Source organism: Chrysemys picta, chromosome 9 (assembly GCF_011386835.1).
Source record: "Chrysemys picta bellii isolate R12L10 chromosome 9, ASM1138683v2, whole genome shotgun sequence".
Taxonomy (NCBI): domain Eukaryota; kingdom Metazoa; phylum Chordata; order Testudines; family Emydidae; genus Chrysemys; species Chrysemys picta.
Genome location: NC_088799.1, coordinates 8324394 through 8350715, shown reverse-complemented (window position 1 = coordinate 8350715; position 26322 = coordinate 8324394). Strand labels below are relative to the sequence as shown.

The window sequence follows — 26322 nt, the reverse complement described above, 5'->3', positions numbered from 1 at the left end:
AAGTGGTATCTCCCATAATGCATCTGTGTTGGCCAGGCTTGTACTTACCTATGGGGCCTTGTGCTCAATTGCTGCTGAATTTGGGAACCTCTGCCAAAAACAACATACCAGTAAGGGGGGGGCAGAGGGAGGGCCCCCAGCCAGCCATAGGGGGCACAGAGAGGGGCCTCCCCAGCCAGCCACAGGGAGGCCCCCGGCTGGCCCCATGACCACCTGATGTCAGACCTTTTGTTTTCACTGGTTGCTCTTGTGTTTTATTTGAGTAGGGGGCAGGGGGACCTGTCCCAAGTCAGGTCATTATGGCCACGGCCGCTTCCCCTTCTGCTCACTGCTCTCCTCGTTCCAGGGGCACAAGTCTGTAGGGAAAAAAAATCACAGTGCGAGTGGGCAGACGCAGGCACTTGAGGAAGGGATCGGGGCAAGGGATCGTTTCCAACAATCCCTTATCGGGCTCAGCTGGAGGTGCTGGCAGCAGGAAGCCTGGATGTTTCACCTTCCAAAGTGGCAGGTGACCGGCCTCTCCCTGTCGCAGACAGCTCCGGTTCTCACCAGCGCTTGGGCCCCTTTGGGGGTCGAGTGCCAGGTCAGTTAGGTGTGTGCCTGAAGCTGAAGGTGAGACGTGTTTCGTAACAGGACACACAATGATGGCCAGGGCCTAACCCTGCCGCATGGCCAAGAGCTGAGCTAGGCTTGCCCGGTTCTCTCATTCTCATTTCCTGTGTGGACCTCGTCTATGTTCTGGGTCCAAGTAGGGTGGACTAGTGAATTCCACACTGGACTGGCACTCAGGAGATGTGGTTCTATTCCTGGCTCTGCCCTGGCCTGCTGGGTGGCTTCGGGCAAGTCGCTTCCCCTCTGTTAAAATAGAGATAGTGATTCTGGCCTTCTTTGTCCAATTTATGCCCTTCTGTGCTTCATTATGGGGTATGGAGAGACCTGGGAGAGTTACTACTTTATATTAAAAATAAAGAGTTGTTTTTGCTTGCTTTGTACATTGTACATTCAGGTGTCCTCTCCCCTGGGACAAACTGGCCACCCTCCTGGAGGACTCTACGTTGACTACAGAACAGGCTGGCTTATGACACCAGACGAATCATGCAAGTTACACGTGGTTTGTTTTTGTACTTAACTCAAAGCCTTGGAAGAAAAACTAAAGATTCAGCACCCACCCCTTCACGTCGGAGAGATCTCTTAGTGAACTGCTCTGAGTCATCCAAGGAGACAGCCAGCAAGCCCAGGGAAGGCCAGACTTGGCATCCTGCTATTTCTAAGAGAAAAAAGAGGCAGGAAAACATATTTGTTTTAAAGAACGTTCTTCCGGGCCTCCACATGTCACAAAGAAACGAAAAAAGGCGGCAGGCCCAATTCTTTGTCCTTTGCAGTTCACCTTTGAGAAAATCTCAGCTCGACCTCTGCAAGCTGGCCATCTATGAGGGACCTGGGATGCACGCCCGAGTCACAGGAACTAACACCTCTTCTTCATAAAGCGTCAACGGCTCCCCAAGACTGGGATTCTGACCCGCTGCATCTGGCAGGAGGGGAACGCACAGCTGGAAACGTCTGAGCGAGGAAGGGGAAGCTGCAGGGAGAGATGGACGCCGGGAATGCTTGGCTTGTGTTTTGTGATCTGAGAGAAGGAGGCTCTGAATCTGGACTCGCCTCCAGAGGAAGTCTCGGAGAATAGGGAGAATTCTTGTGCCTGTTCCAGACCCTCCGCCTTTCTTGTGGCTCCACGCAAGCAGCCGGGGCTCCATGAATCACTGCTCAGTCCTTTCGTATGCTCCCCTCGAGCGGCTTCCAAACAACCCCCCAGCCAACAAAGCCGGGAGAGATAACCCAAGTGAAATTGCCTCCATCTGAAAGGCCCAGCTTGGGGAAAGGAGCCGGAATGCGTGGGGAGACACACGGAATGAGCAAGAGACCACAGTGAGAGGCACTTCTGGCAAGATAGAGCAGGAGTGGGACTGCAAACAGCGTGAGAGGAGAGGGAGGGATTGAAAGGCCTGGGAGGGGTCTGCAGGAATCCCCCCCCTCCCACACAGCATGACTTTCCCTGAGGCTGCCGTACCTTCAGGGTAACCCCCCAACCCAATGCCTTCCACCTCCTGACCGTGGGGATGGAACGCAGGTGCCGTGGTGGAGAACCACTGCCATTTTATCGCGGGAGCTTGCTGGTTGCAGTTTAGCCCTGGGTATGTTTGGAGCAGCTTCCACTCCCCAGAGCCGGTGTCTGGCTGCTGTGCCCACACATCCCCGCGAGGAGCTGAGTGGAGCTGGGATTGCAGCGGGGAGCCCGTGCCAAGAGGCCTGGTTTGTTCCGGATTAGCTTCTCTTCTGATTTCTACTAGGTGTCGGTAATTTAATCAAATCTTGCGGAAAAAAGAATGCAGCATCTTTCATGAGGAAATCCCTCTCAGGCTGCCAGCAGCTCCCCCTGGGCCCCACTTGGAGTCTGTCAAGAGCAAATGCTCTGGTGGTGCACCTGTCAAAAACATCACAGTAGCAGCAGCAGCCGTCACTGAGGGCTTCTCCTGTCAGGGCTGCCAGACATCCCACACCAAAGCCGAGGAGAAAGGAGCCTGTCTCTCTCTCTCCAGCGTGATCTCTTTCTGACACTTTCCTTTTGCTTGGCGTATACACAACATTTAACACAAGAAAGATTTCTTGTGGCTGTAATTAAAGTGATTCCAGAATGGGAAACTGCACTATAATTTATATTGCCTTTAAGGCATGCTGGAGGGACCGAGTTGCCTGCTAGGGAAGCAACATCTTGAGTCTCAGACAGTTTTGCCAACGCCCTTCAATTTCGCACAGAGCTGAACCCAGGTCTCCAGAGTTGAAGGCTGCTGTATTAACCCACTTTTACATCCATCCCCTTGAAGCTTTTGCACCCTGGAATGATTTGTTTGCCTGGGGAGATGTAACTGTACCCTCCTTTGGCAGAGGGAGACTTTAGGCAGCGAGAACAGTCTTCAGAGAGACGCTCAGAAGGCAAAAGAACTGCACCACAGCTAACAAATAAACATTTCTCCAAGTCCTAACTGCTAGACAGTCACCTAAGCCCATCTCTAACCGTGCCATCTGCTGACAGCTAATAATGTTACACTCCCTCCTTCTTTTACATGCCAAAGGGATAGGTGTGATGTAAGAACCAGCACAGAGGAGAAGGGTTTAAAAAAAAGGAAATTTGTCGGGTTTATTATTGACATAGATTTGAAATTTGCTGAAACCAAATATTTCAGAACATTGCTATTTAACTTCCAACCACATTATTCAAATATTAACTGGATAACAAATATTTATAGATTCAGTCTCTCGGGTGGTTTTACAACGCAGCCAGTACGGGATACATAATAATTGCCTGTGCCTCTTGAATTGTCAGTGGATTATGGCAACGAAACTTTCAGTGTGGTCAGAGGTGATATAAAATCCCCTTAGTGAGTTAAACTGTGAACTGGTCTGGAACTGGACTTCATACTTTGAGCAGGGGTTTGGACTAGATGACCTCCTGAGGTCTCTTCCAACCGTAATCTTCTATAATTCTATGATACGTAGAACCAGTCAGGTTAATTTACCTGTGACTGGAGCAGACTTCTGTGACTGAGTATAAACATCCCTCCATTGTCTATCTGTCCCCAGCAGGTTGTCATGGCATGTAGGTTGGTGTGGACAATGCCAGGCCGCCACTGCCCCTCCGGAGTTTGCATTCGCTCTCTCTCTGGAGGAGACAGAAGGTTCGGTGTCCCTGTTGTAACACTGGAACTGGTGAATCCTTTTCTTTAATTTCTGTGTGTAAACCTGGCCAAAACACAAGGAGCAGAGTCTTGTTTACACTAAGGTGCTTCCTTTACACCACTCAGGCTGTGTGAAGGAGCCTGAAAGTGGTTTTCAGTAAAAGTAATTTACTCCCATGTTCAAGCCCCTTTACATTGGCCAAGAGACGTGAAGAAGTCTGACTATGAAAATGAAAATCTGGTCGTAGATCTTTGGCCCTGTTATTGCACTTCTCTACTCCCATGTGACCTAAAGTGTTGGGTTTTTTAAACTAAAAACATCAGAACAGGCTTCACTGGTGATATGCACAGAGGCTAAAAAGAACTGCACCACAGCCAACAATAAGCATTACTCCAAGATCTAACTCCTGTACATTCTGATTACTACAACTTGCCGCTTTATCTAGATTAGCGCCATTGGTGACTTCCAGCATTCTTACAACATCCCACAGGATGCTAAGAGAAGACTTACCCTTCAGCCACTTCTCTCACGAATGTACGGCAGCCTCTTCTGTGTTAGAGACCCATCAGCCTGCAAATGGCTTACGCCACCACTAAGCATATTCAGAAGGGAGGACTGGGAAAGCTTTGAAGCAAGGAACATGGAGGAAGATGCTACAAGTAGACCCACTGAACCAAGTGGTCAACCATGTGAGTGCTAAGCATGAAAACAGAAAGGAAGCGGAGTCAGTGAGTTGGTGGCATCAAGGATGTTTTAGAATCCTTTGAGCCTGTTAACAAAATAGCAGCTAAAGGAGAACCAGTTGTCGTCATTGACCTGGATTTTGACAAAGCCTTTAACAAAGTCCCTCTCAAGAGGCTGTTAAGGAACCAACTAGTCATGGTGTGTTGTGGAGCAGAAACTGATGAGGAGACCAGGAACATGGAGTCAATTTTCATCATGGCGAAGGTTAAGAGTGGGATGGGCTACGGTTAGGATCGGTGGTGTTTAATATATTCATTAATGACCTGGAAAAGGGGGTGAAGAGTGAGGGGGCAAAATGTGACCCAATTATTTAGATTAGTCAAGACAAGAGAAGACTGACAGGACCTTCACCCTGACCTTCACTCAGAGCTGGGTGAGTCGGCCGCACCATAGCAGACAAAAGTCACTGTGGTCAAGTGCAAGGAGCAAATAATCGGAATGAGTCATCTGCATTACTGGGTTCTACATTAACTGTAACCACTCAAGAAAACAGACCTAGGTGACACTGTGGGCAGCTCGATGACGACCTCAGCTGAATATGCAGTGGCCGTCGAAAGAGCAAAGCAAATGTTCGGATGCATAAAGAACAGGCTGGAAACTACTGAAAATATTATATCACCATATTAATCAATGATACGAACTTGCCTGGAATACAATGTGCAGTGCTGGTCACCCCACTTTGGTAAGGAGATCACGTCAGTAGAAGGAGTTCAGAGATGGGGGATAAAAATGCCTGGAGAGAAATCTGTATGCTGAGAGACTGAAGAAGCTGGGTCTGTTTAGTTTAGAGAGGAGGGGGTGTGATAGAGGGTTATAAAATAATGAATGAGCTATAGAAGGCAAATTGAATATTCCCAATTACCCTCTCTCTCACAGCACAAGAACAAAGGGATGTTCAATTAATTTAAAAAGCAAAACATGAACCTTGATAAAATATGTTTTTACAGAGTGCATCATTAACCTGTGGAACTCCCTCCCACTGGATACCACTGAGGACCAAAGCTTAGTAAGATTCAGAAATGAAACAGGTATTTTCTGTGGAAACCCCCCACTAGGGGGCTTCTGGCACCTTTCTCTGAAACGTCTGGAACTGGCCATTGTCAGAATTAGGGTACTGATCTGGACTGAGCACTGACCCAGGCTGGCAGTTCCTGTTTCCAGCATTGCAGTGGTCAGGGCGTGTCTGGCAAATGATTGATGAATGAGTGTGAAGCAGAGCACGGGGATGGCAGCCATGCTGGAGAGGGACGGTTGAAAGCAGATTGCAGAAGAAAGGCACGGTGAAGAGACTGGAACGCGAGACCTACCCAGCCTTAGGCCCGGAGCTCAGCTGAACAAGGACCATCACTCACCCACACAATGGTCTTCTCTGCAGGAATATTGAGGATGATCTATGGCCTTACAGAGGGGGGTTTCCAAAGGTGGCTTCCTCTGCTGCAGGACCTGTGCACTGCACATGCACTAAGGTGCCAGACACTGAGGGGCCCATTTACACAGCCAAGGGTGGGATTTACACACACCACATAGGTGGCCATATCTGCAATGACACAAAAACTGGTGGAGTGGTAAATAACAAGGGGGCAGGTCAGTTGTATAGGCTCTGGATTGTTTCCTAAGGTGGGCTCCTTTGAACAACATGCTGTCATGGAGTGACTGTCCCCTTTAAGACAGAGCAGTGTCCAGTGCACCTGAGACTCGTCAGCTGCCTCCTAGTTGGGCTTAAGAGAAGGCACCTGAGCTGAATGAAGAGAGAGATCCAGAGAGGGTGGTGGAAGGCCAGGCAAGACCTGCCTGAGAACAGAGGAGAGGCAGAAGGAATGGCAGAGAGTTGCTTGAAGGAAAATTGCTGCAAGAGCTCCGAAGGGAGCAGTAACTGTGAACTGCAGGTGCTGGGTTCTGGAGCTGCTGGGAGGACTGGCTGGCGCTGGGGAACCCTGCCGAGCTGCAGGAAGGCGTGAGCAGAGGAACGTGGGGGTCAGTGCATGCCTGGTCCAGAAGCAAAGGGTTGGCTTTGAAGGGAGGTTCCTAGGTGCAGGGGTAAGACTCACACACAGTGATGCCTGGGGACTATCACGCTGCAGAGAGTCCTCTAAGAGAAGGTCCAAGGGGAGGGCTGTGGGAGGAGCTTGGGAACAAGGGACTGGTCCTGGAGGGAGGGTCCCCTGGGCAGGACCAGGATTCACAGGTGAGGAGGCCTATGGAGAGAAACACTGCAGGGAGCCCTCTTGCAGGAGGCCTGACGTGGGGCTACAGGAGAAGACTTGTGGGAGAGAAGCAGGTCTTGGGATTCTCAGGAAGGAGGCCTGGAGAGTGGGTCCTTGGAACAGGGGCTAAAGGAACTGGGGCAGAATGGTTAATGATGCTCGGGTGGGTGACCTGGGGCAGGGACCTGGGCATGGGCTTGCAGAGCTGCTGTGTTGTAACCTTGTTTTCCTTTGGGGTTGAGGGAGGAACTGTTGGGATCTGCGCACTGTGGCACTTCATATGGATAAAGAGTTTGGATTCACTGCTGCGCGACAGCGTTTCTTAGCACGGGTGGGGAAACTGAGGTAGCCCAGGAGGGTATCTGTTTTGGGGGTTCCCTATAACCCAGGTGTTGTAACATTCAAATCTAGGGTTGTGCACCTAGGAATAAAGAATGTAAGTCATGCTTACGGGATAGGGGGTGTCTGCTGGAATGCAGTGGCTTTGAAAAGAACTTGGGGGACATGAGCTCCCAGTGAATTGCTGTAGCTAAGAAGAAGGCGATGGCTACCTACCTTCGATGTATAACCTGGGGAATATCAAGCAGGAGGCGGGCGGGGGTGTTAACTCTGTATCTGACATTGGTGAGACTGTTACTGGGGACTAGGGTGACCAGACAGCAAGTGTGAAAAATCGGGACAGGAGGTGGGGGGGTAATAGGAGCCTATATAAGAAAAAGATCCAAAAATCGGGACTGTCCCTATAAAATCGGGACATCTGGTCACCCTACTGGGGACTGGGGCCAGTTCTGGTGTCAACACTTTAAAGAGGATGTTGGAAAAACTGGAGAAGGGTCAGAAAACAGCGGCAAGTGTGATCTGAGTAATGGAAAACATGCCTTAGAGTGAGAGGCTTGAGAAGCTGCATTTATTTAGTTTATCACAGAGAAGGTTAAGACATGATTTGATTATGGTCTACCAGCGCCTACACGGGGAAAAGATTTCTTTAAACTATCAAAGGCATAACACCATCCAGACGCTGGAAGCTGCAGCTAGATAAATTCAGCCTAGAAATAAGGTGCACACGGGAGGGTAATTAACATTGGAACAACTTATCTAAGGCTGTGGTGGATTCTTCGTCTCTTGCAGCATTTAAGTCAAGACTGGATGATCTTCCTAAAACTTATTCTCTGGCTCAGACAGGTGGGCTTGAGGCAGAAATTATTGGGTGAGGTTCTGGGGCCTGTGCTATGCAGGAGGTCAGACTAGATGATCCCTTCTGGCCTTATTTAATCTATTAAATGTGGACCCAGAATCTCCCCATGTAACTGATGTGTCTAAGGTCCCTGTGACTTCAGCACTTATCTCAGCGTGCCGGAGAAATCCAGTCCTGACTCCAAACTTCTCTCCCCATCCCTGATTCAATGTTTCGCTCCAGCTGTAGGCAGTCGACATCGGTGCAGGAAATCGCGGGGCTGATTTCACTTCTGCAGGACTCTGGCCAACATCATTTAATCTGTTTTCATTCCTATTTCATGAGATGTGAATAATTAATGAGAAACAGAGTGAGAGGAAGATTGGGGCTGGGGGGGGAGTGTTAAAAAGAATCCAGGCGAAGGGGAAGAAAGTTTCGTCAGCCGGAGGGACGGTGAGACTCGGAAATGAGAGGAGCTTCGCCAGAGCTGTGAAATCACAGGGAAGGGAGCGGGACCGTGGGGGTGAGTCTGACACTGAATTAACAAAGCAGCATCTTCCCCATTACCCTCCTGGGGCAGCAGGACGGAGATCAAGGAGGGTGGAAGGACTCCGCTGGCTTTATAAAGAAGCGTTTTATCCTGAGCGTAGAGTGACATTTTCAACTCCCTCTTATCATGAATCTTTCTGCACCCAGCACTGGGAGTTTCAGTGAGGGTGAGCGGCGCTCTGCAAAGAGGGCTTCCCTGCTCTTGGGTGGTTGTTTGGGTCGGTACTTTGGGCTGTGAGATTCCAGGTTCCGGGGGGTTCCTTTTGGCGAGCTTGGGGGTGGTATTAATGGGTTGCCCTTTGCAGCCTGCTCTGAAGCTCCTTACTTGGATCTTTCAATGGGTAGCCAAGAGCTGAACAATGCTGCTGTTAGCTATCGCCTATATAGGCAAACCCTATGTTCCCGCTCATCTGCAGCCAGCCAATGGAGGGTGCATGCTCACACGCCCACAGGGGGACGGAGATTTGCAGGCTTAGCACCTGGCAGTGGGGCTGGATTTAAAAAATAATAAACATCAGGCCCTGATCATGGTCGCTGAGCTGACTTGAGAACCAGTGTCACAGCATCCGACTCTGCTCCCATGGAGTCAGTGGCAGAAAATAGTAAACACGCCCTGTGCCCCTTCGCTCACATTCTGCCTCTGAACACAGCCCGGACAGCTCTCCCGGCAGGAGGTGGAGAGACTTGTCTCCAGGCCTAGGGGAAGCACCCTGAGAACAGACTGGCATCGTGCCTTTTCGGGTCCCTCGCTCCCTATACCCCAAGCGACCCCTGGTCCCGTTTTCAAGCCATGTGCTAATTCAACTTCCTGCGCCAAAGCAGCAGCGGACCACTACAGGCATCTTCTCCCCGGCCGGGTGCATGATGGGGCATTTGACACATTCGATGCTGAGTCTGATGAACAAACATCCGGGATGTAAATGCCCATGCTTTCCCTTGTTCCTACGCACCTGGGACTGAGGCCGTCCCATCAAAGCTCACTCATGGGGCAGCTTCTGCTGTAACCACAGTTGCCAGCCCTATGTGACACCCCCTGCCCCGAGCCCAGGTCAAGGCTGAGCTCCCCTGACCCAGAGGGATCCAGCCAGCTCTGTCTGGTAACAGGAGGGCCCTCGTCTCCATTGTGTCGGGAGGCGGTTTCCCTCTGGTTCTTCTCCAGCACGGGGAGATTTAAGAGGGGCCTTTTGAGTAGCCCAGAGCCGCCTCTCTCAGGAATGTGGAGAAGAAGTGGAAGGGCAAGGGAGAGGCTAAGCTCCCTGCATAGGACCAGTCGCCCCCTCCTGCATCCTCGCCCACCTCCCTGGGGATCTCAGTCCCTCGCTGGCGTCTGAGCACATGGGGCCTGCTGCTGGGATGCTTTCCCCGCTCCAGCCAGCTTGTGTTTTGGGAGGAGGGGGTGGGGATTCTGAACTTCATTTGGCTGCGCAGAACCAAGGAAAGGGCCGTCGCTGAGAGGGACAGAAAAGGCCTCCCATGTGGTCTATAGACTCAGATGCCAAGGCCAGAAGGGGCCTCTGTGATCATCTCGTCTGGCCTGCTGCGTAACACGGGCCGTCGAACTGCCCCAGAATGGTCCCTTGAGCAGATCTGTTTTAAATCAGGATTGGATGCGTTTCTAAATGGCCAGCGACGGAGAACCCACCACAACTCCGGTCCGCTGTTCCAGTGGCCATTTACCTTCACTGTTAAAAACGTGCCCCTTATTTCCGGTCTGAACTTGTCTAGCTTCAACTTCCAGCCACGGACACCAGTTATCTTGTCCGGTCCATTCCTCGGGCGGGGGGAGGCAGGGCAGGAGGGCAGCCCTCATCCAGCACCCCCATCGTTTTTGACACCCCTGATAAGGAAGTGCCCGGTCCTGCAGACCCTGGACTCCCTGGTTTTACTGGGGCTTGCGACCTGCGGAAGGTGTTGTAAATGAGATGGGCTCTGCCCAGACAGCGACTCTCCCATCCCTGTTCCGGGGAGCACTTTTGAACATCTGGCCCTACATTAGGACAAGATGCAACAGGTGGGGGTGACCCCCTGCGGCGGTGGGGGAAGGAGGACAAAGGAAACAGTGAAGGGGACTCGTAGCAAACTAATATCAAGATGGGCGGGGTGGTGGGGAATGGGCTAAGTTAGAAATAAACAAGAGAAATGAACGTCAACTAGCCCTGCTGGCCACCTGCCTTGATATTTGCCCCATTATTTTACTAGCAGTGTGGGAGGAGCTGCCCAGGTCACTCTGCTGTCCTGGTATCTCCTCCATGCTGTTCACCCTCCTCCTTTCGCTGTCTAGGGTTACCTTCTGTGCACTGCGCCTTGACTTCGCACCTTCCCTGTCTCCGCATTCACCCACCTCTCCTCTCCCTTTTCCTTTGGGATTTTCCTCTTCGTTTTTAATAAAAGCACACCCCTTGCTGTCTCTGGCCATAAGGAAGCTGGGAGGGAGGTGGTGGTGGGGAGGATACTGGTGCGGGGAGGGAAATCTTGTTTTTTTCCCTATTTCTTGCCAGAAGAAAAGGCTGGAAAAATAAAAGGGGTGAAGGTAGCGTAGCTGTTTCAAGTGCATTGAAATGCGCACCGCAGTGCCTGGTGTCAGTGGCTAGGGGGAGCTGTTTGTTTTGTTAGTGGGCGAACACTTCGGCCTAGGCCGTGCATCCACCCAGCTTTCCGCCTGCATCCTAGCAGCCGGAAGGAGGTGACTTCCCCCCGGAGGACTGGAGGCTGTCTAATTGCTTTTGAAGTGTGTCTCCAGCAACCACCCTTCCACGGAGACCTCACTTTCTCAGTAGCGCAGGGGGAATCGGAGACTAGATCCTCCTCCTTCCAGTCCCTCACCTCTATTTTTGCAGCGTCGTGAAAGATTCCATTCTACGTTCTGTTCTATATTGGTTCTTACACCGCGCTCCTCTCCGGGGCGTCCGAGCACCTTCCAGGAGCACCAGAAGCCACGTGACTAACAGCTGAGATGTTAATAAGCTGTTTTATGAGATTGGGGGGGCCATTCGAGGTGAGCCCAGGAGCATGCATGTGCACTGCAGATGCAGCCTTCTACATCAGCGCCACACCCACAGAATAGGGCCCTTTGTTCTCCCACGGGTGAGAGAGCATTTTGGAAGGTGCTTTAGCTGTGAGAACCCCGGCATGTTCATTTCCTTCTGCTACCCACTGCACTGAGAGATGCACAGAGGGATTTTATTGCGAAACGGAATTAATAATAGTAATTAGTCATATTTCTTCACACCTCTGTAGCATTTTATGTGGCAGCCACAATCAATCTTGTTAACTAATGAATTCTGTTTGAAGGGTCAGGTTAGTCTCACACACCCTCCAGCCCTTGTTGTTCATTCCAGCCGAGTGGTCGCTGCGTGTGGAGCCGCGAAATCAAGAGCTTCTCTTGTCAGAGGTGCAGAGAGACACAGGCTCCCATTCCAGCTCCAAGACAGGTCCGTCCGGTTTTCATTGGCTCTCATTAGCACTCCCATGAGCTGTAGGAATCTCTACCTGCAGCCGAGCGGTATTCACAAAGCTGCCTGCCTTTGAAATCGTCAAAGAAACGGCGCTAGAGCCTTTCCAGCCGGTTCCTTAGAGCCAGGTGCACAGAGCGGTGCCAGAGAAAGGCTTTCACGCCAGCAAGTGCAGGAGCTGCCTCTGGGGGGAGAATGATTTCATCCGTGATCGTTACCCGGGGCGTGATCAGAGAGATCAGAGCTCCACCAAATTTCTCATTCCCTTTGAACAGGCTTTCCGCCAGCTCCAGCTAGGCTGCCTGTTCCTCTCTGAAAATTCACAGCAACCCTCTGACCTGCGGGTCTGGAGACGTGAACCTGCTCCCACGCAATCTGTGCTCCTGCTTGCCAACCTCTAGCTCTGCTTAATAAACTTAGAGGAGCCGGCTCCCATCCTCTGAGCATGAGCTCCCACGCGAGCCAGGGGAAGCTCCACGACATCAGCGCTTGGCCTGGGTGTTTTACAGGAGAAGGCGAGCGGCGCTGCTCTCAGATCCTACCGCTGACACCACGTGTTGCACCCCCCCCCTTCGCAGCACAGCCGCCGCAGGAATGTGAACAGGCTGAGCGTGCAGGACGAGGACAGGTGCTTGCAATTCTCAGCACACAGGAAGCGTGAGGGCTGGGCCACAGACAGGATTGCTCACCCAGAGCCCACTGTCTTGCCATCCCAGATATCTGCTGCTCCTCAACCTCCACGAAGGTCCCATTGGAGGAAAGCTGCCAGTGCAACAGGTGCTGAATTTTACGGTTGGGCCCCATGTTAATCCTCAGGGTCCAGGGAGAACAGTGTGTTGACTAAGTGCCCTACTGACATGAAGAGAGGTCCTGATGTGCAAGAGATAGTGGCCTCCTTGCCACTGATGCAAAGATAAGAATCCCTGCTCTCTGACCCGGTTTGCCAGCCGTTGCACTGTCTCCATCAATCATAAGGTCCTGATCTTCACAGCCTTCAATGCACAGAGCCCAGGCTGCCTCTCCCTCTGCAGATGTGCTCCCAGGACACATGGAGCTAGGAGGAGTGGAGGCTAGCAGGAGATAGTGCTTCCTGGGCAGCTGTCAGCTCCGGAGCTCCTGCCACGGGAGCTAGGGACAGGCCCAGACCACCTGGCCTTCCCATAACCCATTGCTCAGCTCTCTGCCATTTGGCCCTGTGTGTTTGCGAGGGACTGATCTGGCTGAGGGGGCAGGGTCCCCGCTGCAGGGCCTGGTGAGTGAACGTTACTCCGATGAGCCGAACACGCTGTCACCTGGAGCCCAGACTGCTGGGCCCCGTAGGCTGCAAGGAGTCTGGCCACAGGCTGGGGCCCTGGTGGCACTTTACGAGCGCTAACCCGCCGGTGCGCTCCCGGCTGCTTGGGTCCTGGGGAAAGGGTTTGCATTGTCTGAATGTGACATTTAGAAAAGAGCTGGCGTCACCTGAGCCTCTCTCTGCGGCCAGGAGCTGGAGCCTGGGCAGAGACAGGATCCCACCTCCAGCCCACAGTTCACATCTGGTCCTGAAACCCAATCTGCCATAGGAAACACGGCGGCTTCACACTCCGCTCTGAGGAGCCATTAACCCCTTCCTGCCAGCTCAGCCTTCCTCACTGCGGCTCCTTCCTCCTCAGTGCGGAAAGGCCCTTCCCTACTGCCTCTTTCCACCCCACTGCAAATGCCTCTCCTCCCCTCCGACCCCGGAACCCCGCCTCCCCTCGCCCACTCCAACTTCTCCTTCACCTGACTGCTCCAGGTGCCCGCTCCCTCCTTCCCTTGTCATGTCCTGGCGGGAGGCTACAGTGGGACCATCCAGCTGCAAATAGCCTGCCCTCCGCCTCCACTCCCATTGCCATGAGTAGGGTGACCAGATCTCTCGATTTTATAGGGACAGTCCCAATATTTGGGGCTTTGTCTTATATGGGTGCCTATTACACCCCTCCCACCCCCGTCCTGATTTTTCACACTTGCTGTCTGATCACCCTAGCCAGGAGCAGCCTGGCCTCTCTCCCTTGCCTTGTGGCATGTTCTCACTACCAGAAGCCCGGCCTAACCCTGCCCCTCAAGCCTGAGGGACCCCATCGCTCCGCGTGGCCTGCAAGTCTCCCCAATGGGAGGGATGAAGGAGCCCTGCGAGCTTGCGAGGGTTCCAGGTAAGTGGATGTCAGATTGTTTCCAAACCCGAGCCAAGGTCCAGGTGCATCTTCCCTCAGCAGCAGACCTCTCCCAATTCCGTCCTGGTCACTGTGCCAGCTCCCCCGGGGCCCCTTTGCATTGGAAATCTCCCCACATGCAGCCCAGCTCTGCAGCTCCCCCTGCACGGACTGGGAAGAAAGCATTTCCAAGTCAAATCTCTGCACTGCACTCACCCGAGGCTCTCCTTTGACTTGCAAATCCCCAGGAGCAGGGCTGTATTTCCTCTCCCAAATGCCCAGGGGGCTGAACAGAACCGTGAGCCCCTTTTCAGCCAGCCCCGTTCATCCCGGGCCCCCAACCTCCTGCGGTCATTGACACTGAAAGATGGGTGCGTAAGGCCACCAGGCTGAGCTGGTAGCATTTCACAGCCACTTCCCACCAGCATCAATGGCTACATCCGATGGCTGCTCAAGGACTGTTCCCTGCAGCAGATTCTCCAGGGCCTTTCAGCTCACGGTTTCACAGAGAGGTGCGGCCTAGAGGTTTCCATTCAGCGTATTAGGTTGATGTTGATTTTCCTCACAATCCTGCCTCAGTTTCTCCATCTTTAAAGTGGGGATAATCCTGTTTCATTAAGGATGCCAAGGGGTTTGCACAGCACCCTAGAGAGAGGCCACGCATTATAATTATTCCTCTTCACACGGGTTTCATTGAAGCCTTCAAGCCTGAACTTCGCCTGTCCTGCATTCTGGTCACTTTGTTCTCAGCTTGTGCCAGCAGGAAGGTCTCTGATGTGAAGGATTTCTTTGCTGTTCTGGGCTGGGGGCGGCGGGGGGGCCTTCTCTTTCTGATTGCGGTGTGTCAGCTGCTGCTGCTGTTTGCATGACCTGCTCACAAAGCGCTTTAACATCTTTATGACATTTCCCCATCACACTCAATCCTCAGCCGATAGCTACCCCTGTAACTTGAAGGGATCCAGTTACCCAGTCCTGCGGAGTGAAATATATCCCTGTCCTTGTTGTGGTGCGGCGCGGCGTGGTGCGTTTTGTGGTGCACAAGAGGATTAGAGAAGGTGCTTTGCCGACTGCCCAAGCTTGAAATCTGTTACATTCAGGAATTATGAGCAGTAGTTTTATCACCGTAGCAGGTTCCTAGCTCCTCCTGACAACACGAGAGCAAGGCTTTTCCTTCACACGCCTCGTTTCCTGTCTTCTGACATTCCGCCGGCTCTGGTTTGCCAGGAAATACCTTCCTAGCAATATCCCCGCTCCAGCCTTTCAGTGCAAGGTTCCTTCGACGCACAAACTATCCGCTGCTCTGACCCCCCGGCATCAAGGAATGGGAATTGCAGGATTTTGAGCTAGTCTCCGCATGCCGACCTGTCCAGACACTGCTCTAGTGCCCCACTCCGGAAAAGCCCATAGGCACCCGCTTAACTTGAAGCACATGAACGGTTGCATCGAAGTCAATGGCACAACTCACATCCTGGATGTGACACACGTGCTTAAGTACGGTGCTGGATCAGGGCCCAGATGCACCCTGGAATTAATATGCTCAGCGTTTCCTCAGTCGGCCCGGCCTTCAGATTTCACAGCTGATGAAAACCGCTCAGCTAATTTGACGTCCGCCCCTCCTCGGTAACTCATCTAATACAGGGCACATCTAGGGTACTAGGGTCCTGTGTTATTTCAGCTTCAAACTCCATCTATCCTCCACTCTCATTTATTTAATCTCCAGTCATCGTTAGGGCACCGTCTCTGAGAGCCAGCCCGATCTCACTTACAGTTGTGTCCTGCTGATAACCCCCTCTCCCTGAAGCAGGCTTTTTTTTTTTTTTTTTTTATTGGCTGAAGCTGCAGCCTTCAGCTTGCAGATGTAGAGTCTGAAATACCTGGGATGTGATCGCAGCGGGCTAGACTTTGGAATCGTCCTCGAAACCAACTTCTTCCAGAGTATATTCTCGGGTCAGCCTGCCCCCACCCTCTGCCCCTATGATGGGGTTGGCTCTGATACAGGGGCACGACCATATCTGCCCCTGTGAAGCACCAGCTGCAATCCAGTTCAATCCGATGGGGCTTGATTGGCATGAAAAGCTAAACAAGTGCTGCCGACATGAAGGAAAAAGACGGGCCCTTCTGCCGTGACCCACGCAGGTTAGGGTTACATACAATACAGTATCATTTCCTGGTAATAGCAGCGCTGAAATTGCCAAGCAACGATATCCTACCTTTCTGCATGCTCAGATGTCTGCTCCCTGGGTTTACTGTGCTGCCGTGTTCAGTTTATAATAGTTGCTCCCAAATTCCACTTATCCCACCTCGTCTTTTCCAAAGCTCTCACTCCCGGCTGCTGTCTGCATTCACTGCTGCTGTAACCCAGTGATGTTTAGTGTAGGGTTGTCATTAGAAGGGGTAACGGCACTAGGACTTCCCCTGAAGCCGTTAACACACACACACCCATCCCCGCTCTCTCCCCTGTGAGTTACTCTGTTACAAGAACAGTGATTAGAGCATGGCAGAGGCTGGAACCTAGGGTTGCCAGCCCCCCAGGATTGTCCTGGAGTCTCCAGGAATTAAAGATTATATTGTGATGAAACCTCCAGGAACATGTCCAACCAAAATTGGCAACCCTATGGGAACCTCTGGGAGAAGTAGACAGTGGTCTCCTCCACAGAGACAAACACCTACAGGATCGCTATCAGGCCTTCTTAAAACTGCAGTACCCACCTGGGGAAGTGAAGAACAGATTGACAGAGCCAGAAGGGTACCCAGAAGTCACCTACTACAAGACAGGCCCAACAAAGAAAGTAACAGAACGCCACTAGCCATTACCTTCAGCCCCCAGCTAAAACCTCTCCAGCACATCATCAAGGATCTACAACCTATCCTGAAGGACGATCTCTCACTCTCACAGACCTTGGGAGAAAAGCCAGTCCTCACTTACAGACAGCCCCCAACCAGAAGCAAATACTCCCCAGCAACTACACACCACACAACAAAAACACTAACCCAGGAACCTATCCTTGCAACTAAGCCCGTTGCCAACTTTGTCCGCATGTCTATTCAAGGGACACCATCATAGGACTAACCACATTGGCCACACCATCAGGGGGTCGTTCACCTGCACATCTGCCAATGTGAGAGATGCCATCATGTGCCAGCAATGCCCCTCTGCCATGTACATTGGCCAAACCGGACAGTCTCTAGGCAAAAGAATAAATGGACACAAATCAAACATCAAGAATTGTAACATTCAAAAACAAGTAGGAGAGCACTTCAATCTCCCTGGACACTCATTAACAGACTTAAAAGTGGCCATTCTTCACCAAAAAAACTTCCAAAACAGACTTCAACGAGAAACTGCAGAACTGGAATTAATTTACAAACTTGACACCATCAAATTAGGCCTGAATAAAGACTGGGAGGGGCTGGGTCACTACAAAAAATAATTTTCCCTCTGTTGATACTCACACCTTCTTGTGAACTGCTGGGAATGGGCCACATTGTTGTACTTAAAGTCCTGCACAGGATCTTTTCAGGGGGAATAAGACAAAACACCACATTTATTAGTAATACATGTATTCATTAACACTGTATTATATGCATATAATATATTACACTTACACTCACACACACACACACACACACTCCGTCTTGTTGTTACCAATTAGTTGCTCCCCTTAACTTCACTGGCCAGGTGAGTTAGATGGGGGAGGGGGTGGAGCCGGGCTTCTGCCGATCCGGATCGATGCTCCCATGTTGACAAGACGAGACCCGGGGTCCTCTGCAAGACACCTCACTTTTATAGCAGCTTTCCTCTTATGCAAATCTAGACCAGATTCAAACTCTTGTGTCTGTGTCCATTGGTCCTTTGTGCTGCTTTCTTTTGAGTGTTGTCCCAATGCTGCAAAGAGGGTGTTTCCAAAAGAAGGTGCTTGCTTCTAACCCCCCAGGCCGTCGGTATGTCTGCTTGTCTTTAATGAGCCCACTTGACACGTTTTATTGTCCTTGAGTCTGGCTCCCAGACCCTCTCCAACAGTTGAGGCTGTCTGGAGGTGCTGCCTCCCCTGCCTTGCTCATCCACACCTCATTCATTCAACAGGGCAATTGATTAAGGGGGGAGGGGAGAGCTCTTGTTCTACTGCTAGCAAAAAGAAATTTTTCTTCTATCTTATTCTATCTTTAGGGGCTATAATATTATACCAAGGGCAATGTAAAGTTTCTAAATGAGGTTTTGATACAAAGTCCCATGAAAACAGAGGTCACACGTGGGTAGACCCACCACAAGGTTATATGAAGAGGCACAATGTAAAGTCATATGAAAATTATCAGAGATTGATCTACAACATCCACCCTAATTGAATTGGCCTCGTTAGCACTGACCCCCCACTTGGTAAGGCAACTCCCATCTTTTCATGTGCTGTGTATTTATACCTGCCTACTGAATTTTCCACTCCGTGCATCTGATGAAGTAGGTTACAGCCCACGAAAGCTTATGCCCAAATAAATTTGTTAGTCTCTAAGGTGCCACAAGGACTCCTAGTTGTTTTTGCAGACATTCTCAGTGGATTTTGTGGGGGTTTCCGGCTCACTGGATTGGTCACAGAGATCTCAGCGAGGAGTCGCCATTCGCTAGTCGAGCTGCATTAGTTATTTGTGATTGGCCATGTTGGACACAATCCCACCCCCCAGCCCTGCCCCCGCCCCCACTATCCCAGTCCTGACCTCCCCCCCACAACTCTGCTGATACCCCTCAGTCGTAACCTGCAGCCACCCTGCCATAACAATCCCAATCTCTCAGTGGCCTCAATGACCAGTCTTGCCACTTGTTTGGGAGCATTGAGGTGTTTTTGTGATGCAGATGGAGCAGACTGAGACCTGTGGATGCCCAGATCCCCAGAGTCGCAATCAGACTCTGCATAGCCCCCTTCCCCAGCCCCTGCAGGGGACGCAGGACTGTGGCCTTCTCCCATGTGCTGGGTGCTGGAGGGGAAGTTCCCGGCCTGCACTCGCCTGAGGTATTTGCCACAGAGAGACTTGGCCGGCCCATCCTGCCTTTTATCTGCAGCAGAAGTAGCTCGGGTTTCCCAGGTCTAATTTATTACCCCGCTCTATAAATGGGCCATTTCACATCCCGGTCCTGACAGAGAATTGTAGAGGCCTCTGGCACTGAGCCACGAACTCCTTTCAACTTCACAGCGAGTTCATCAAAGGGCTGAGCCACCATTTCCCCAAACAGTAAAAGTGTCAGAGAAACAGGCGTGTTGGGAAGCGTTAGTGACAGCCAAGTGCTTAATTAGTGGTAATGCAGAGTTTACAGTCCTCCTCTCTGCTTGCCTGGCCTGTTGTTTCTGGGAAGGGTGCGAAGGGGGACCTGGGTCTTTCTCCTGTTCGGTGACCCCGAACACCCTGGAACAATGCAGCTCTCAGCCAGGCTGGGAGGAGAGTTCTCACGTGCTGTGTAAATGTTGTCATTGTGTCCTGTGTGGAGACCATGCCGGAGGGGATGAGGATGTTGGGAGCTTGCTTCTGGCCTATTGTGTATATGTTGCCTGGGGGACCGGGACGGGGAGGTTCTGTCTGTATATAGAATGTAAGTGTGCCTCATGTGTGCGTATATGTCCAGGCAGTGTATTGTGCGAGTACTTTGTGTGTGTGTGTGTGTGTACGTCTTGTGTATGCGGTTGTGAGCATGTCTGAATGAGCTCCAGTGTATGCGTGCACCCAGTGTGTATCTGAGTGCTGTGTGCATGCTAAGCGGGGCTGGGTATGTGAATACATGCAGACGTATAGGTAGAAGCCTGTGCAAAGGCACTAGTTTGTGGGCACACTGTGTATGTGAGTACTTGTGTGTTTGCATGCAAGGCTGCGTGTGTCTTGTGTGTGTGCATACACGCAGGCGTGGGCATGCATGAATGAACTAGATTACTAAAAGGTGGGTGTGCGCAGTGTGTATGTGAGTACTCTGGTGTCTGCATACAGGGATGTGAGTGTGTGTGTGTGTGTGTGTGTGTGTGCACCAAACAGGCCGGTGTGGGTGTGTCTGTGTGCTGTCAGGGCCTAGTTCCCCCCCAGCCAATCCCAGCATAAACTGGAGCAGCATCAGGCCCCTTCCCCAACACCACACTCTGGGCACCTTGGGAGACAGGAGCTTTCAGGAGGGACTTAGATGAGCAGACGGTGGACTTTAGCAGACCAGAGGGGGGAGGAAGGAGGTCCATGCCCGGGGGCAGCATGGAGTGAAGTGGAGTGGAGGAACCATGGCCCTAGGCTTGCTAGTAGCAGCTGACTTTTTCTAAGTCTAACACCCCTGGACTGCTGCATTCTGTGACTTGCCCACTCCCGCCTCTGTTCCTTACTAAGCTGGAGTCAAGCAGCTCTTTGGGGTTCCCTAGTGCTGGTTTCTAATTCCTGACAGTTTCTCCCTTGCGGGAAGCTGGATCTGCAGGCTGGCTTGCCTTCCCCTCTGGTGGGATCTCTGTTCCTGGATTAGCTAATTGCCCCCTTAAGCATACTGGGGTCTTCAGACCATGGGGTGATACCAGGACCCCTTCTCTGGAACACTTTGAGGACATTTCGGGGAGTTTATTTTTGCCCATTTTCACACCTCTGACATTTCATGTTTTGGCGACACTTAAACCGTGCGTGAACATGGGAATTGCCAGACCAGATAGGACCATGGGGCCATCTATCGTTGTCTCCTGCAGTCACTAACACTGGCCTGTGATGGATGATTCCAAGGATGGTACAAAACCTCCGGAGCAGACAATTATGTGATAACCTGCCCATGGAGGAAGATTCTTCCTAATCCCAGGTGGTTGGTAACTAGGCCTAACTACAGGCGGTTAGGATCAGGTCTTCAAAGGTATTTAAACTTGGGAGTTAGGTGCCTAAATATCTTTTAGGATCATAGTAAATAGGCCTGCCCCCAGGTCGTTATTAACTAGGACTAACCCCAAGTCTTTGACCCTGAAGCACAAGGATTGGTTCTCTAATATATTCTTTCCCCCTCTAATGTAACTGTGGATGTTCTCATTATCTATATGAATGTCTGCTCATTTTCTGAATCTTACTAAGCTCTTGGCCTCAGTGATCTCTTGTGGCAATGAGTTCCACAGTTTAGTTATGTAATAGGTAAAAAGAGGTACCCCCTTTTATACCAGAATTAAGTAAGCAGACCGAATGGGGATATGATACTGACTTCCTTTGGGAAGCACTATCGAAGAATTAGGTATTGTTATTAGTCAGTATTTTATATATCACTAACACGTCCCCTTTTATAATCTCCCCTCTAAACTAATCTTTTTAATCTCTTCTCCTCCAGGAGTCACTCCATACCACCAAACATTTTCATTGCCTGTCTTGGGACTTTCTCTGCTTTTCTGATATCCTTTCTGAGAGGGAACAGCTAAATGAACATGGTATTCCAGGTGAGGAAATGCCATTCATGGATATAAAGGCATTATCATATTTTCAGTCTTACTTTCTATACGTTTTCTAATATAACCTTGCATCATGTGGGGCTTTTTCTGAGCCCGACTGTGCATTAAGCAGAAGTTTCCACATCTTCAGCACTATCTACAGGCCGTGAGGGAGCGCCTGTACTGTTGGACCAGTTCTTCTACTCCTTGATCTTTTTGTTGGGTGGAGTTTTCCTATATGTAGATTGCAATGTTGTTATAGCCATGTCAGTCCCATGATATGAGAGAGAGACAAGGTGGGTGAGGGAATATCTTTTATTGGAGCAACTTCTGTTGGTGAAAGACACCAGCTTTTGAGCTTACACAGAGCTCTTCTTCGGGTCTGGGAAAGGTAATCAGAGCATCACAGCTAAACACAAAGCGGAACAGAGTGTTAAGCATTAGGAATTAACACACGTTGCAAGAAACGATTCAAAATAAATTAACACCTCTGCAGTCATAGGTGGGTTACAGATTGTTGTGGTGGGACATAAAACCAGTGTCTACACGTAGGTCGTAATATTTGGCAGGGTCCAAACATTTTCTGAGCAGGACCACTGTGCTGCTTGCCTCTTGCCCTACCGCAGGGAGTTGTAATTCTAGCTGGAGCAGGAAGTGGTGTCAACTGGACGGGGGTTGCTCTTGTGATTCTAATTGGTGGTGGTAGCGGTGAACATTTGTACTGGGGCAGAGCACAGAGGCACCAGTATGGGGGCGCCAGGGTGCCAGGCACTGTACAAGCCTAGAATAGAGACAATCCCTGCCCTTCTGAAGGGTTGACAATCTAAAAGACCCAACACAGACCTCAGATAGGGGATGAGGATATAACACAAGCAAATGAGTAGGGTGAAGAATTGGCCCAGCTTGGTGGGTTACAGGTATTGCTGGGTTTATTTAATTGGCTGTAGAGGCAGGGTGAGGAATGGGAAGCGTGAAGGCGTAGGAAAAGGAAGGCGGGGAAGAGGGACAGTCAGAGCTCACCACCTGCCTAGCGATGATCAGCAGGCTGGGTTCAGGAGGCCTCATGGCTGAGGTGGGATGTAAGGCAGGATTCGAAGGAGGACAAAGTCGTGGCTGATTGGATTTCATCAGGGAGTTTTTCCCATGTGGGAGCATCTGAGGAGCGGGTGGTAACGGCTGGGAGTGCTGGTAGAGTGACAGGCGGCTGGGGGGCAGGGGGGGGGTCCACATTGTGATAAGTGGTGATGGGGGGGGCGGTATAGAAGCACCTACAGTAGATAAGCCACTTTTCTAGTCCCCTGATCCTAGGACTACAGCTCCTGGTGTAACCTAAAACTGCTCTAAGTTATGCCGGTAGGGCCTCCCGAAACAGCCTGGTGTGGCCCCACCCATGCTCCGCCCCCAGGTCCCCTCCTGCAGTTCCTGGCCCTCTACCCTGACTCGGGCTCGCTGGGGCTGGCCAGCCAGCCACGGGGACTAGGGCAGCTGGCGCTGGGTCCGCGCTGCCCGTTTGGCGCTCAGACTGCGCCATTCACTGCTCCGGGGCTGGGGGCGCTGCGGCCGCACTGCCCGGCACTGGGCCGGTTTGAGGATGCTTTGGTGTCCTGCGGGGGCAGGGGGCAGAAGCGGAGGAGGAGGGCAGGGCCATGTCGGCGGGAGCAGTCACACCAGGACTGAGGACTGGCCAGAGCGCTGTGCACTCCAGCCATACCCAGCAGTGTGAAGCAAAGCGGGGTTAGGCAGGGCTGAGGGTTAGGCCTCCCGCGTCACACTGTTACCACATTTACCTCATACCCAGGTCTCTCGCTCGGTAGCACCATCCTGCGCCCTGCATGTAAAGGCTGCGTTCCAGGCTCCTCCGGCTGTCAGCACCGGGATACGCTCAGGTAGGGTGCATGAGCTCCCCCGGCACTTGGCATGACCCTGGACTTTCATTCCAGGACAGGGGATCCCCAGGCAACTCCTGGCCTGATGCTGCTGGAGAAATCCACAATGGCATCTGGCCATTCCTTGGATCCAGGGGCCGGTGGTACGCCCCACCTCGGTGCCATTCCCCACTCCACCTCCCTGGCCTCAGGTTTCCTGCATGCTTGCGCTCCCCCTGTCACCCCCATCGGCATAGCTGGGGCCTTCCAGCTAGAACCAGGAAACTATAAAACTTTACAGAGTGCGGCTGGAGAGAAACAGGAATTGCTGCAGCAGCTGCCAGAAGGGCCAGTGCTAGATTCACAAGATTTTCCAGGGCTTGGACTCGCCAGGAAGGGATTTATCCATCTAGGAGGAGCCGTAAAAACTAAAATTAAATTCTTCATCTTGGGGGGAAAAAAAAAAAAGAAAACAACCAAGCTGGCTCCTCCAGGCCAGGTTCCTGCATGCAGGGGGAGGGTCCTGAGCCAGCCACGCCTGCTCAAAACGCCGCCCCAGGTACCTCTCGGATGCCCTGGCAGCTCTTTCTGCAGCCGAGCACTTCATGTTAACCGGCACTGCATGTAATGGAGAGTTGGTGGTACAGGCTGTCACGGAGTTTGAGGGGGACAAGGCCCCACACCCTCGGCTTCCTGCGATTCACCGTGACTCTCAGCCAGCCAGTAAGACAGCAGGTTTATTTAGACGACAGGAACACAGTCCAAGACAGGTCTTGCAGGTACAGACAACAGGACACCCTCAGGTAGGTCCATCTTGGGGGGCCCAAGGGAGGCCAGAGCCCCATCTGGGCTCCCCTCCATTTTCCCAGCCAGCTCCAAACTGAAACTCTCCAGCCCCTCCTCGCTGGCCTTTGTCTCTTTCCCGGGCCAGGAGGTCACCTGATCTCTTTGTTCTCCAACACCTTCAGTTGGCATCTTTGCAGAGGAGGGGCCCAGGCCATTAGTTGCCAGGAGACAGAGTGCTGGCCATTCTCTGTGCAGACAGTATCACAGGGGCCTTCTTGGGCTCTGCAACAATCATACACCTTGATCCCACACCTAGATATCTAAGAAATGCATAGGGGAAACTGAGGCACCCACACAGTATTCAGAGAAAACATTAAGAACATTCCCACTTCGTCACACAGGCCTTGCCCCAGCCAGGAGCTCCCAACTTACCTTAGGCTGCTGATACAGGGTCAGCCCCATTGGGCACCGGCTGATCACGTGGAGGCGCCCTCTCAGCACAGAGCAGGATTCAGGGCAAGGTGCCCTTCTCTCTCTCCACTGGCTGGGGCTGGCAGTAGAGTGCACTTTAGGGGAGCCGCTTTGCCCAGACGGGTGCTCATGCCTTGGCAAGCCCCCTCTTCTGCGGATGCCCTGTCGGCACTAGAAAGTTTCTCTGGGGACATTTCTGCCGGCACCCAGCCGCAGACATTGATAAGGCTCTGGAGTATGTTCTCGTCAGGCTGCCCTTTGACCTCACAGTAACAGTCTGCACGGGCAAAAGACACGCGGCAACGGGAGGAGGCATTCCAGTGCCGCTGTCTGGTGCACTGCCTCCTGGGAATTTTTGCAGTGCATTGTGGGATAATAGCGCTCCTCTCAGGGAATTGTGGGAACTTGACTCCAAACGCCCACAATTCCCTCGGTTTCATGCCATAATCTTCCTTTTTTCATACCATTTTGTACAATTCCCACCGTCTTCTTTGTTCCATCCCAGAATCTGCTCTTCCTTGTGCTAGTTTTCAATCTCTCCCCCCATCTTGCTGTCAGCAGAGGGGATGCTGAAGAGATCAGTCGAGCTGTCTTGTCTGTTACAGAGACAGGGCGACTGATTCTTCTGTGCTCACAGAATGACAACTACCGCAGCGGCAGGTCGGTCTGCAGTGAAAATGAGCGAACGGAGGAGGAGTGGGAGATGCAGACAGTGAATGACGGTCACCGGCTGCTGCGGGCATCCGTGGACAAGCTGCACCCGGGGGAGCAGTGCTTCTGCGCCCGTGAAACCAGCACCAAATGATCAGATCGTGAAGCAAATCTGAACTGCTCGGCAGTGGCTGCAGAGCTTTCGGAGGCAGAAGGCCACATTCTTGGCGCTAGGTGCTGAGCTCATCCCAGCCCTTCAGCGCAGAGACGTCAACAGGAGAGCTGCTTTGACAGTAGAGAAACCGGTGGGCGTTGTGCTCCGGAAGCTTGCAATCCTGGATTGCTATTGGTCGATGGGCCATCAGTTGGGCATTGGAAAGTTTGTGGTGGGGGTGGTCATCATTCCAGTGTGCAGGGCCAATGGGCATGTCCTGTTGCCCAGGACTGTGACTCCCTGCAATGTGCAGGCAAAATAGGTGATTCCCGAATTGTGTAGGGTGAGAGATGGGATCCCCATATCCCGGTTCTAAACCCCCAGTGTCTGAGCACATACAGAAAGGGGGACGTCTCCATGGTTATGCAAGCGTTGGTGGGTCAGCATGATACACAGGACACTTGGACAACAGCAAGGAAAAATTCAACTATCGCCTTAGCAGGTGCAGGATGACCACGGCGTGTGCCTTGGGCAGATTAGAGGTAGAGAGGTCTCTTGACGGGTCTGGATCTCAGTGAGTCAAATATTCCTATTGTTCTTGCTGCATGGTATGTTTTACATAGTATGTGTCAGGCCAATGGGGAAACATTCCCAGCAGGGTGGAGGGGGAAGCGGAAAGGCTGCCTGCTGACAGCCTGACACGGGAGCGATTGCCAGAGCCCATCGAGGTGCCGGGTGGTGGAGGCAGGACTGGAGTGTGCTGCTTTGTGTTGCGCTGGGGGAATAAACAGGCCGGGCCAGGTTATGAACTGTTATACCCTTTGATGAGGGGTTCACATCTCGGCATGGTGAGAGAAGGAAAATGAAGGATGTTTTTCCCAAAATACAACTTTATTGTGCAGCAATAACAACACACACGACTCAATAGGCTGCATCCCGGGTCAGTGTGTGTGTACTCCTAGC

General features: G+C 51.9%; 1 long non-coding RNA gene across 1 annotated transcript in view; it reads left to right on the top strand.

Annotated features, from left to right (window-relative positions):
* Positions 1 to 5020: 5020 nt before the first annotated feature.
* Positions 5021 to 26322, top strand: part of LOC135973630 (uncharacterized) — a 33768-nt gene continuing 12466 nt past the window's right edge. The window contains exons 1-3 of the long non-coding RNA XR_010590559.1: positions 5021 to 6453; positions 21336 to 21441; positions 23231 to 23318. This is a non-coding gene — a long non-coding RNA (uncharacterized LOC135973630). The remainder of the gene's footprint in view (positions 6454 to 21335; positions 21442 to 23230; positions 23319 to 26322) is intronic.